At 61.9% G+C, this 12,878-nt stretch overlaps 1 protein-coding gene across 26 annotated transcripts in view; it reads right to left on the reverse strand.

Annotated features, from left to right (window-relative positions):
• The window catches only part of UBAP2 (ubiquitin associated protein 2), a 193,660-nt gene that overhangs the window by 77,758 nt on the left and 103,024 nt on the right, over positions 1 to 12,878 (reverse strand). The window lies entirely within an intron of this gene.

Below are 12,878 nucleotides of genomic sequence, written 5' to 3' on the forward strand. Positions count from 1 at the left end.
AACCTCCTGCCAAAACCTCCGCGCCAGGCTTTAGCTATCGTCATCACCATCGGCTCGGCGGCCCTCCCCCTCCTCAACACTGTCCACCTTCCACCCCGCTTCACATCAACTCACCATCAGATCCCCAGTCCTCACTACAAGGACAGCACGGACCTCTCGGAGCGGGTCCAGACCAGGGCTACAAACACCGTCACAGGGATGGAACACCTCTCCTGGGAGGGCAGGATGAGAGAGCTGGCGTTCCCCAGACGGGAGAAGGGAAGGCTCCGGCGAGACCTTCTCCCACCCTTTCAACGCTTCAAGGGCGCTTGGAAGAAACATGGGGACACGACTTTTTAGCAGGGCCTCTAGCGACAGGAGAGGGGGTAAACGGCTTTAAACACAGACAGAAGAGACCCAGACTAGACACAAGGAAGCCATCTTTTACCGTGAGGGGGCTCAAACGCTGGCACAGCTTGCCCACAAACGTCCTACACGCCCCGCCCCGGCAAACAGTCAAGGGCACGTCGGAGGGCGCTCTGGGCAACTGGATCCCCTTCAAAAAGGCCCTGCGCGGGGCCGGGGGGTTGCACCAGACGACCTTGAAAGCTCCCGCCCAACCCAAACCACTCAACCACTCTATCGCTTGCATCCGCCTGACTTCCGCTACTCTTCCCACCTCAGGCAGCTTTCAAGACAACGCTCGCCCTGCGCTGCTCCAAAACGCCTTGCACCACCAACTCTTCGAGGGCAACACGGACAAGGGACAGCCACGCACCTCCAACACCAGCCCACCTCCTGCAGTCACGGCCCCCAGGGGCGCCACATCACCACGCACCAGCCAGCACCCCAAGCACGGCACCCACCGACACAACGTTAACTAACAAGACCATAACTCCCAGACCACCACCGCCTTCCCGCCACACCAACACACGCACACCGTGTCCCCCTCCCTCCAAAAGCCTTGACAAAACGCCTGACACAGTCTCTCGCACAAGCAGAACACCGTCCTTGTCCTTGCCCTTGCCAGGGACCCAAAAACCTCAGCGGCGGCACCCTCCACCTCCTCCTCCCCCTACAGCTCTACAACTACATCACCTGCCTCAGCTCCACCTCCACACGGACTCTTGCACGTCCCTCCTCCATCCAGCGGCACCGCGGCTCACGCCACCCCAAACGTCCCAACCCTTCCCTTACGGGGGACATCATCATCTTTGCTCTCCAGCCACCTCAGGCAAGGAGGCAGAGAAAACGCAACAAGACCCCTGCTACAGGGACACACGCATGGCACCACAGCCAGGGACCCAACGCAGCAGCAGCAGCAGCAGCAGCAGCGGGAGGAGGAGAAAAACTCTTCCCTTTCTCCTCTTCCTTTTCCTCAAGCCTTGCCTCCCCATTCTCACCAGCTTCAAACACAGAGGCTGGGGCAGCTCCAGCCAGCAACACATCCAATGCTCAACTGCCTACGCCCAGAGCCACCTCCTCGCCAGCCACCGCCACCCCCAGGGGCCACCCTCGCTCCAGCCGGGGGCTCCCCAGCCTCTGACAAGTGACATCGCTTCACAACCCTGCCCAACACGAAAAGGAAAGGCCAGCTAAGATGAAAACAAAGGCGAGCCACAAGCGAAAGGAAAACACACCACAACCAACACCAGGGCATTAGACGGAAAAGACGCTCGCGCACCAGGGGAAACTTCAGCTGCAGAAAAGAGGCACCACAGCTCGCCCTGCAGGCAACAGGGAAACCCTAACACACCTCCCGCCACAGCTGCTGCCCGCAAGGGCTCTGCCCCACCGCTTTCGCATCCCCCCCTCAACCACTACAGCCAACCTCCCCACAACACACCACCAGCAAAGCACCGCCACCCCCCTCCCCACGCGCGGGGACACCCCAACAACGCACTTCCCCAAGACCACCACAGCCACCAGGCAAAAATGAAAACGACAGCCGGAAACTCGCTGCGACCAGAAAGCGAGGAAGCCGAAGCCACGGCACCCCATAAAGCCCCACACCCGGCAGCACCCCAAGCACAGCGCCCACCCGCACCACCACCAAGCCTCACCAGCCTCCTGCCCACCACCACACACCATGCCTGCGCCCGCAACCCACCACACCCGCCTGCGCCACGGCGCCCCGACGCTCCTGCTCCTCCTGACGGCTCTCGCCACCACCCTCGCCTGCCGCCACCTGCCTCCCTGCCACTCCACCTTCCCCTGGGACAGCCTCAACATCCTCCGGGACATGGCTCCCAGACCGCCACAGCCCTGCCAACACCAACAGGCGCCCTTCCCCTTCCCCGACACCCTCCTCCACAACAGCCACCCACAGCAAGCCGCCGCCACCGCCCGACACATCCTCGACAACCTCTTCGCCACCCTCAGCGCACAGAGCACCCCCCAACACTGGGACGACCAGGCACGCCATCGCCTCCTCAACAACCTCCACCGACACAGCCAGCAGCTCCAGCAATGCCTCACACCCAACGGCACGCTCTCCCAAGGACAAGGGCCCCGCAACCGCACGCTCACCATCAACAAATACTTCAGGCGCATCCACAACTTCCTCCACACCCACAACCACAGCGCCTGCGCCTGGGACCACGTCCGCCTCGAAGTTCGCGCCTCTTTCCAGCGCCTCCACAACCTCACCCGCACCATGTGCAATTAGACCAACCGCCCCGACCAACCCGCGCGCACCCACGCGCCCCCACCACCACTTCTCCAACACCGACGCGGCCCCACCGCGGGCCTCCCGCCTCCCCTCACCCGTGCCAAGAGCCGCTGCAACAACGGCCCTGCGCCCTCAGCCTCCACTGACCCCCTCCCCTATTTATACAACTCCCTCTATTTATTTTCACAATGCCTTTTATCTATTTATTCACCTATTTATTCCACAGACAATAAAGACCTGTTGCAAAAACCGTGACAGTGCCTCGCCTCTCACAAGCACAGCAACCAGCCTTTGGCGCGGCGGGAAGCCACCTCCACTCAACACCTACTCCGCTCAACCCCTGCTCCAAACAGGGCTCCGCACATCCCGCGCCCACTCTTCTCTTTGCCGCCTCCCCAAGGAGCCGCTACCCTCAACCTCCTGCCAAAACCTCCGCGCCAGGCTTTAGCCATCGTCATCACCATCGGCTCGGCGGCCCTCCCCCTCCTCAACACTGTCCACCTTCCACCCCGCTTCACATCAACTCACCATCAGATCCCCAGTCCTCACTACAAGGACAGCACGGACCTCTCGGAGCGGGTCCAGACCAGGGCTACAAACACCGTCACAGGGATGGAACACCTCTCCTGGGAGGGCAGGATGAGAGAGCTGGCGTTCCCCAGACGGGAGAAGGGAAGGCTCCGGCGAGACCTTCTCCCACCCTTTCAACGCTTCAAGGGCGCTTGGAAGAAACATGGGGACACGACTTTTTAGCAGGGCCTCTAGCGACAGGAGAGGGGGTAAACGGCTTTAAACACAGACAGAAGAGACCCAGACTAGACACAAGGAAGCCATCTTTTACCGTGAGGGGGCTCAAACGCTGGCACAGCTTGCCCACAAACGTCCTACACGCCCCGCCCCGGCAAACAGTCAAGGGCACGTCGGAGGGCGCTCTGGGCAACTGGATCCCCTTCAAAAAGGCCCTGCGCGGGGCCGGGGGGTTGCACCAGACGACCTTGAAAGCTCCCGCCCAACCCAAACCACTCAACCACTCTATCGCTTGCATCCGCCTGACTTCCGCTACTCTTCCCACCTCAGGCAGCTTTCAAGACAACGCTCGCCCTGCGCTGCTCCAAAACGCCTTGCACCACCAACTCTTCGAGGGCAACACGGACAAGGGACAGCCACGCACCTCCAACACCAGCCCACCTCCTGCAGTCACGGCCCCCAGGGGCGCCACATCACCACGCACCAGCCAGCACCCCAAGCACGGCACCCACCGACACAACGTTAACTAACAAGACCATAACTCCCAGACCACCACCGCCTTCCCGCCACACCAACACACGCACACCGTGTCCCCCTCCCTCCAAAAGCCTTGACAAAACGCCTGACACAGTCTCTCGCACAAGCAGAACACCGTCCTTGTCCTTGCCCTTGCCCTTGCAAGGGACCCAAAAACCTCAGCGGCGGCACCCTCCACCTCCTCCTCCCCCTACAGCTCTACAACTACATCACCTGCCTCAGCTCCACCTCCACACGGACTCTTGCACGTCCCTCCTCCATCCAGCGGCACCGCGGCTCACGCCACCCCAAACGTCCCAACCCTTCCCTTACGGGGGACATCATCATCTTTGCTCTCCAGCCACCTCAGGCAAGGAGGCAGAGAAAACGCAACAAGACCCCTGCTACAGGGACACACGCATGGCACCACAGCCAGGGACCCAACGCAGCAGCAGCAGCAGCAGCAGCGGGAGGAGGAGAAAAACTCTTCCCTTTCTCCTCTTCCTTTTCCTCAAGCCTTGCCTCCCCATTCTCACCAGCTTCAAACACAGAGGCTGGGGCAGCTCCAGCCAGCAACACATCCAATGCTCAACTGCCTACGCCCAGAGCCACCTCCTCGCCAGCCACCGCCACCCCCAGGGGCCACCCTCGCTCCAGCCGGGGGCTCCCCAGCCTCTGACAAGTGACATCGCTTCACAACCCTGCCCAACACGAAAAGGAAAGGCCAGCTAAGATGAAAACAAAGGCGAGCCACAAGCGAAAGGAAAACACACCACAACCAACACCAGGGCATTAGACGGAAAAGACGCTCGCGCACCAGGGGAAACTTCAGCTGCAGAAAAGAGGCACCACAGCTCGCCCTGCAGGCAACAGGGAAACCCTAACACACCTCCCGCCACAGCTGCTGCCCGCAAGGGCTCTGCCCCACCGCTTTCGCATCCCCCCCTCAACCACTACAGCCAACCTCCCCACAACACACCACCAGCAAAGCACCGCCACCCCCCTCCCCACGCGCGGGGACACCCCAACAACGCACTTCCCCAAGACCACCACAGCCACCAGGCAAAAATGAAAACGACAGCCGGAAACTCGCTGCGACCAGAAAGCGAGGAAGCCGAAGCCGCGGCACCCCATAAAGCCCCACACCCGGCAGCACCCCAAGCACAGCGCCCACCCGCACCACCACCAAGCCTCACCAGCCTCCTGCCCACCACCACACACCATGCCTGCGCCCGCAACCCACCACACCCGCCTGCGCCACGGCGCCCCGACGCTCCTGCTCCTCCTGACGGCTCTCGCCACCACCCTCGCCTGCCGCCACCTGCCTCCCTGCCACTCCACCTTCCCCTGGGACAGCCTCAACATCCTCCGGGACATGGCTCCCAGACCGCCACAGCCCTGCCAACACCAACAGGCGCCCTTCCCCTTCCCCGACACCCTCCTCCACAACAGCCACCCACAGCAAGCCGCCGCCACCGCCCGACACATCCTCGACAACCTCTTCGCCACCCTCAGCGCACAGAGCACCCCCCAACACTGGGACGACCAGGCACGCCATCGCCTCCTCAACAACCTCCACCGACACAGCCAGCAGCTCCAGCAATGCCTCACACCCAACGGCACGCTCTCCCAAGGACAAGGGCCCCGCAACCGCACGCTCACCATCAACAAATACTTCAGGCGCATCCACAACTTCCTCCACACCCACAACCACAGCGCCTGCGCCTGGGACCACGTCCGCCTCGAAGTTCGCGCCTCTTTCCAGCGCCTCCACAACCTCACCCGCACCATGTGCAATTAGACCAACCGCCCCGACCAACCCGCGCGCACCCACGCGCCCCCACCACCACTTCTCCAACACCGACGCGGCCCCACCGCGGGCCTCCCGCCTCCCCTCACCCGTGCCAAGAGCCGCTGCAACAACGGCCCTGCGCCCTCAGCCTCCACTGACCCCCTCCCCTATTTATACAACTCCCTCTATTTATTTTCACAATGCCTTTTATCTATTTATTCACCTATTTATTCCACAGACAATAAAGACCTGTTGCAAAAACCGTGACAGTGCCTCGCCTCTCACAAGCACAGCAACCAGCCTTTGGCGCGGCGGGAAGCCACCTCCACTCAACACCTACTCCGCTCAACCCCTGCTCCAAACAGGGCTCCGCACATCCCGCGCCCACTCTTCTCTTTGCCGCCTCCCCAAGGAGCCGCTACCCTCAACCTCCTGCCAAAACCTCCGCGCCAGGCTTTAGCCATCGTCATCACCATCGGCTCGGCGGCCCTCCCCCTCCTCAACACTGTCCACCTTCCACCCCGCTTCACATCAACTCACCATCAGATCCCCAGTCCTCACTACAAGGACAGCACGGACCTCTCGGAGCGGGTCCAGACCAGGGCTACAAACACCGTCACAGGGATGGAACACCTCTCCTGGGAGGGCAGGATGAGAGAGCTGGCGTTCCCCAGACGGGAGAAGGGAAGGCTCCGGCGAGACCTTCTCCCACCCTTTCAACGCTTCAAGGGCGCTTGGAAGAAACATGGGGACACGACTTTTTAGCAGGGCCTCTAGCGACAGGAGAGGGGGTAAACGGCTTTAAACACAGACAGAAGAGACCCAGACTAGACACAAGGAAGCCATCTTTTACCGTGAGGGGGCTCAAACGCTGGCACAGCTTGCCCACAAACGTCCTACACGCCCCGCCCCGGCAAACAGTCAAGGGCACGTCGGAGGGCGCTCTGGGCAACTGGATCCCCTTCAAAAAGGCCCTGCGCGGGGCCGGGGGGTTGCACCAGACGACCTTGAAAGCTCCCGCCCAACCCAAACCACTCAACCACTCTATCGCTTGCATCCGCCTGACTTCCGCTACTCTTCCCACCTCAGGCAGCTTTCAAGACAACGCTCGCCCTGCGCTGCTCCAAAACGCCTTGCACCACCAACTCTTCGAGGGCAACACGGACAAGGGACAGCCACGCACCTCCAACACCAGCCCACCTCCTGCAGTCACGGCCCCCAGGGGCGCCACATCACCACGCACCAGCCAGCACCCCAAGCACGGCACCCACCGACACAACGTTAACTAACAAGACCATAACTCCCAGACCACCACCGCCTTCCCGCCACACCAACACACGCACACCGTGTCCCCCTCCCTCCAAAAGCCTTGACAAAACGCCTGACACAGTCTCTCGCACAAGCAGAACACCGTCCTTGTCCTTGCCCTTGCCCTTGCAAGGGACCCAAAAACCTCAGCGGCGGCACCCTCCACCTCCTCCTCCCCCTACAGCTCTACAACTACATCACCTGCCTCAGCTCCACCTCCACACGGACTCTTGCACGTCCCTCCTCCATCCAGCGGCACCGCGGCTCACGCCACCCCAAACGTCCCAACCCTTCCCTTACGGGGGACATCATCATCTTTGCTCTCCAGCCACCTCAGGCAAGGAGGCAGAGAAAACGCAACAAGACCCCTGCTACAGGGACACACGCATGGCACCACAGCCAGGGACCCAACGCAGCAGCAGCAGCAGCGGGAGGAGGAGAAAAACTCTTCCCTTTCTCCTCTTCCTTTTCCTCAAGCCTTGCCTCCCCATTCTCACCAGCTTCAAACACAGAGGCTGGGGCAGCTCCAGCCAGCAACACATCCAATGCTCAACTGCCTACGCCCAGAGCCACCTCCTCGCCAGCCACCGCCACCCCCAGGGGCCACCCTCGCTCCAGCCGGGGGCTCCCCAGCCTCTGACAAGTGACATCGCTTCACAACCCTGCCCAACACGAAAAGGAAAGGCCAGCTAAGATGAAAACAAAGGCGAGCCACAAGCGAAAGGAAAACACACCACAACCAACACCAGGGCATTAGACGGAAAAGACGCTCGCGCACCAGGGGAAACTTCAGCTGCAGAAAAGAGGCACCACAGCTCGCCCTGCAGGCAACAGGGAAACCCTAACACACCTCCCGCCACAGCTGCTGCCCGCAAGGGCTCTGCCCCACCGCTTTCGCATCCCCCCCTCAACCACTACAGCCAACCTCCCCACAACACACCACCAGCAAAGCACCGCCACCCCCCTCCCCACGCGCGGGGACACCCCAACAACGCACTTCCCCAAGACCACCACAGCCACCAGGCAAAAATGAAAACGACAGCCGGAAACTCGCTGCGACCAGAAAGCGAGGAAGCCGAAGCCGCGGCACCCCATAAAGCCCCACACCCGGCAGCACCCCAAGCACAGCGCCCACCCGCACCACCACCAAGCCTCACCAGCCTCCTGCCCACCACCACACACCATGCCTGCGCCCGCAACCCACCACACCCGCCTGCGCCACGGCGCCCCGACGCTCCTGCTCCTCCTGACGGCTCTCGCCACCACCCTCGCCTGCCGCCACCTGCCTCCCTGCCACTCCACCTTCCCCTGGGACAGCCTCAACATCCTCCGGGATATGGCTCCCAGACCGCCACAGCCCTGCCAACACCAACAGGCGCCCTTCCCCTTCCCCGACACCCTCCTCCACAACAGCCACCCACAGCAAGCCGCCGCCACCGCCCGACACATCCTCGACAACCTCTTCGCCACCCTCAGCGCACAGAGCACCCCCCAACACTGGGACGACCAGGCACGCCATCGCCTCCTCAACAACCTCCACCGACACAGCCAGCAGCTCCAGCAATGCCTCACACCCAACGGCACGCTCTCCCAAGGACAAGGGCCCCGCAACCGCACGCTCACCATCAACAAATACTTCAGGCGCATCCACAACTTCCTCCACACCCACAACCACAGCGCCTGCGCCTGGGACCACGTCCGCCTCGAACTTCGCGCCTCTTTCCAGCGCCTCCACAACCTCACCCGCACCATGTGCAATTAGACCAACCGCCCCGACCAACCCGCGCGCACCCACGCGCCCCCACCACCACTTCTCCAACACCGACGCGGCCCCACCGCGGGCCTCCCGCCTCCCCTCACCCGTGCCAAGAGCCGCTGCAACAACGGCCCTGCGCCCTCAGCCTCCACTGACCCCCTCCCCTATTTATACAACTCCCTCTATTTATTTTCACAATGCCTTTTATCTATTTATTCACCTATTTATTCCACAGACAATAAAGACCTGTTGCAAAAACCGTGACAGTGCCTCGCCTCTCACAAGCACAGCAACCAGCCTTTGGCGTGGCGGGAAGCCACCTCCACTCAACACCTACTCCGCTCAACCCCTGCTCCAAACAGGGCTCCGCACATCCCGCGCCCACTCTTCTCTTTGCCGCCTCCCCAAGGAGCCGCTGCCCTCAACCTCCTGCCAAAACCTCCGCGCCAGGCTTTAGCCATCGTCATCACCATCGGCTCGGCGGCCCTCCCCCTCCTCAACACTGTCCACCTTCCACCCCGCTTCACATCAACTCACCATCAGATCCCCAGTCCTCACTACAAGGACAGCACGGACCTCTCGGAGCGGGTCCAGACCAGGGCTACAAACACCGTCACAGGGATGGAACACCTCTCCTGGGAGGGCAGGATGAGAGAGCTGGCGTTCCCCAGACGGGAGAAGGGAAGGCTCCGGCGAGACCTTCTCCCACCCTTTCAACGCTTCAAGGGCGCTTGGAAGAAACATGGGGACACGACTTTTTAGCAGGGCCTCTAGCGACAGGAGAGGGGGTAAACGGCTTTAAACACAGACAGAAGAGACCCAGACTAGACACAAGGAAGCCATCTTTTACCGTGAGGGGGCTCAAACGCTGGCACAGCTTGCCCACAAACGTCCTACACGCCCCGCCCCGGCAAACAGTCAAGGGCACGTCGGAGGGCGCTCTGGGCAACTGGATCCCCTTCAAAAAGGCCCTGCGCGGGGCCGGGGGGTTGCACCAGACGACCTTGAAAGCTCCCGCCCAACCCAAACCACTCAACCACTCTATCGCTTGCATCCGCCTGACTTCCGCTACTCTTCCCACCTCAGGCAGCTTTCAAGACAACGCTCGCCCTGCGCTGCTCCAAAACGCCTTGCACCACCAACTCTTCGAGGGCAACACGGACAAGGGACAGCCACGCACCTCCAACACCAGCCCACCTCCTGCAGTCACGGCCCCCAGGGGCGCCACATCACCACGCACCAGCCAGCACCCCAAGCACGGCACCCACCGACACAACGTTAACTAACAAGACCATAACTCCCAGACCACCACCGCCTTCCCGCCACACCAACACACGCACACCGTGTCCCCCTCCCTCCAAAAGCCTTGACAAAACGCCTGACACAGTCTCTCGCACAAGCAGAACACCGTCCTTGTCCTTGCCCTTGCCCTTGCAAGGGACCCAAAAACCTCAGCGGCGGCACCCTCCACCTCCTCCTCCCCCTACAGCTCTACAACTACATCACCTGCCTCAGCTCCACCTCCACACGGACTCTTGCACGTCCCTCCTCCATCCAGCGGCACCGCGGCTCACGCCACCCCAAACGTCCCAACCCTTCCCTTACGGGGGACATCATCATCTTTGCTCTCCAGCCACCTCAGGCAAGGAGGCAGAGAAAACGCAACAAGACCCCTGCTACAGGGACACACGCATGGCACCACAGCCAGGGACCCAACGCAGCAGCAGCAGCAGCAGCGGGAGGAGGAGAAAAACTCTTCCCTTTCTCCTCTTCCTTTTCCTCAAGCCTTGCCTCCCCATTCTCACCAGCTTCAAACACAGAGGCTGGGGCAGCTCCAGCCAGCAACACATCCAATGCTCAACTGCCTACGCCCAGAGCCACCTCCTCGCCAGCCACCGCCACCCCCAGGGGCCACCCTCGCTCCAGCCGGGGGCTCCCCAGCCTCTGACAAGTGACATCGCTTCACAACCCTGCCCAACACGAAAAGGAAAGGCCAGCTAAGATGAAAACAAAGGCGAGCCACAAGCGAAAGGAAAACACACCACAACCAACACCAGGGCATTAGACGGAAAAGACGCTCGCGCACCAGGGGAAACTTCAGCTGCAGAAAAGAGGCACCACAGCTCGCCCTGCAGGCAACAGGGAAACCCTAACACACCTCCCGCCACAGCTGCTGCCCGCAAGGGCTCTGCCCCACCGCTTTCGCATCCCCCCCTCAACCACTACAGCCAACCTCCCCACAACACACCACCAGCAAAGCACCGCCACCCCCCTCCCCACGCGCGGGGACACCCCAACAACGCACTTCCCCAAGACCACCACAGCCACCAGGCAAAAATGAAAACGACAGCCGGAAACTCGCTGCGACCAGAAAGCGAGGAAGCCGAAGCCGCGGCACCCCATAAAGCCCCACACCCGGCAGCACCCCAAGCACAGCGCCCACCCGCACCACCACCAAGCCTCACCAGCCTCCTGCCCACCACCACACACCATGCCTGCGCCCGCAACCCACCACACCCGCCTGCGCCACGGCGCCCCGACGCTCCTGCTCCTCCTGACGGCTCTCGCCACCACCCTCGCCTGCCGCCACCTGCCTCCCTGCCACTCCACCTTCCCCTGGGACAGCCTCAACATCCTCCGGGATATGGCTCCCAGACCGCCACAGCCCTGCCAACACCAACAGGCGCCCTTCCCCTTCCCCGACACCCTCCTCCACAACAGCCACCCACAGCAAGCCGCCGCCACCGCCCGACACATCCTCGACAACCTCTTCGCCACCCTCAGCGCACAGAGCACCCCCCAACACTGGGACGACCAGGCACGCCATCGCCTCCTCAACAACCTCCACCGCCACAGCCAGCAGCTCCAGCAATGCCTCACACCCAACGGCACGCTCTCCCAAGGACAAGGGCCCCGCAACCGCACGCTCACCATCAACAAATACTTCAGGCGCATCCACAACTTCCTCCACACCCACAACCACAGCGCCTGCGCCTGGGACCACGTCCGCCTCGAACTTCGCGCCTCTTTCCAGCGCCTCCACAACCTCACCCGCACCATGTGCAATTAGACCAACCGCCCCGACCAACCCGCGCGCACCCACGCGCCCCCACCACCACTTCTCCAACACCGACGCGGCCCCACCGCGGGCCTCCCGCCTCCCCTCACCCGTGCCAAGAGCCGCTGCAACAACGGCCCTGCGCCCTCAGCCTCCACTGACCCCCTCCCCTATTTATACAACTCCCTCTATTTATTTTCACAATGCCTTTTATCTATTTATTCACCTATTTATTCCACAGACAATAAAGACCTGTTGCAAAAACCGTGACAGTGCCTCGCCTCTCACAAGCACAGCAACCAGCCTTTGGCGTGGCGGGAAGCCACCTCCACTCAACACCTACTCCGCTCAACCCCTGCTCCAAACAGGGCTCCGCACATCCCGCGCCCACTCTTCTCTTTGCCGCCTCCCCAAGGAGCCGCTGCCCTCAACCTCCTGCCAAAACCTCCGCGCCAGGCTTTAGCCATCGTCATCACCATCGGCTCGGCGGCCCTCCCCCTCCTCAACACTGTCCACCTTCCACCCCGCTTCACATCAACTCACCATCAGATCCCCAGTCCTCACTACAAGGACAGCACGGACCTCTCGGAGCGGGTCCAGACCAGGGCTACAAACACCGTCACAGGGATGGAACACCTCTCCTGGGAGGGCAGGATGAGAGAGCTGGCGTTCCCCAGACGGGAGAAGGGAAGGCTCCGGCGAGACCTTCTCCCACCCTTTCAACGCTTCAAGGGCGCTTGGAAGAAACATGGGGACACGACTTTTTAGCAGGGCCTCTAGCGACAGGAGAGGGGGTAAACGGCTTTAAACACAGACAGAAGAGACCCAGACTAGACACAAGGAAGCCATCTTTTACCGTGAGGGGGCTCAAACGCTGGCACAGCTTGCCCACAAACGTCCTACACGCCCCGCCCCGGCAAACAGTCAAGGGCACGTCGGAGGGCGCTCTGGGCAACTGGATCCCCTTCAAAAAGGCCCTGCGCGGGGCCGGGGGGTTGCACCAGACGACCTTGAAAGCTCCCGCCCAACCCAAACCACTCAACCACTCTAT

This window comes from Larus michahellis, chromosome Z (assembly GCF_964199755.1).
Source record: "Larus michahellis chromosome Z, bLarMic1.1, whole genome shotgun sequence".
NCBI classification, from domain to species: Eukaryota; Metazoa; Chordata; class Aves; order Charadriiformes; family Laridae; genus Larus; species Larus michahellis.